The following is a 1648-nucleotide window of genomic DNA, read 5'->3' on the forward strand; positions in this document are numbered from 1 at the left end:
GGAGTACTTCTATACAAAACTATACGCGTAATAGTGTTGAATGCTATGTGTGCTTAATTTTGCAGTAGAGAGCTCTGCCCGGTGGCTGAGTAACAGCGTAGTCTGGTGTAGAGTAGCAGCCAGCTGAGGGAAGCTTCCCCCCGTTGCTTGCTGCCCCTCACCCAACTACCGCGGAAGGATGGCTAAATTATTAACCCAAGTGCGTGTGAATATGTGCTAAATATTTTACGCCAAAATTAAAGGTTATGTATGTATCACGTACGAAGGTCGTGTAGAACACGCAATGCCGTGAATAAATTTTAACTCCCCCGCACACACGCACATATACACACACACAGACACACACACACACACACACACACACTCACACGCACACACACACACACACACACGTACACAAAGCATTGACACTCACAGACATTTAAGCAAAGAATGGGAAGACTGCGGAACAGACGGCCAAGAATACAGACACACGCATACGGAGCTTCCAGTGAATCCTATGCGTACTATCTATTTGCCCTTCATTTTCTGCTGCTGTTATGAATAATACCACCTTCGTTGGGGTTTCTAGCAGACGAAACAGAGTATCCCGGAGCAAACGGGGGTAAACGAATAAAGGCGTCTGCAGACGACGACGGATCATCATGTCGGAATCGTTGTTTTGTGAAAAATCTTCTGCTTAGAAGGGCTCTAAAACGTCCGCTGGGATAAACGGCGCACTCAGCAACTAAATCTCTCGTTGATAGTCAGCTTTTTTCTCACTTTTGAAGGTTCTTCTTTGCCATCTCACGCTGACTTCTCGTTGACTTAAGAGACCAGTGAAAGTCGACAGCGGAAGAGCGCGATGAGCCAACATGGTTGCCGATTAACGATAAACGTTTGAGGGGTCACACTAGTCAAGGCATATATAAAAAAAGAAAATGGCTTGTATTGGAGGTGCTTACCTGCGAGACCATAAATTGCATCCTTTTTGATATTTACTAAGGACGAAATCGTTACACACAAAAAAAAAGATGTGTCTCCCATCAACACCGAGGTGAAACGTCTTTCCATCGGAGGTCAAACACCTGTGGTGCTTTACCCCAAAGATAAAAGTTCAAAAGAGGCAGCTCAAAGGATGCAGCCGATAGCCTGAAATTAAGAAAATCATGAATGCGCAATTAAGCTGTAAAAATGAAACAGTTTACTAAATAAATCTAAGGAAATACATTTTTTTACAGCTTTAAAAGTTGAGGTAAAGCAAACGTTTTTTTCCAAGACTGCATATTTATAACGACGTATTTTTTGCAAGCGCTAGCACTCTTCGGCACCGATGCCCTCTTAATCGGCAATAATGCCTACAGCATCGTGAAGGCCCATTTCAGTTATATTACGTGTAGGGAGTATGACGGTATTGACGGTGGTCAAACGTTACTGAATAGAAGCGGAAATGTCTTGACAAAATATTTGATCCACGGAGAACTCAAACAATCACAAAATTTATGGGGTCCCAGCTGGTAAAAAATCCCGAAAGACGTAAGCCTGGCGCCCTAAAGATCTTGCTATACGATAATATATGAGACAAACATGTAATAAAGCATAATTAAGAGAATGCAAGAGGCAACGAACGCAAGAAAAACACAATGTGTCCAACATAATAACACAACAT

The sequence above is a fragment of the Varroa jacobsoni genome, unplaced genomic scaffold (assembly GCF_002532875.2).
Source record: "Varroa jacobsoni isolate VJ856 unplaced genomic scaffold, vjacob_1.0 contig01808, whole genome shotgun sequence".
Taxonomy (NCBI): Eukaryota; Metazoa; Arthropoda; class Arachnida; order Mesostigmata; family Varroidae; genus Varroa; species Varroa jacobsoni.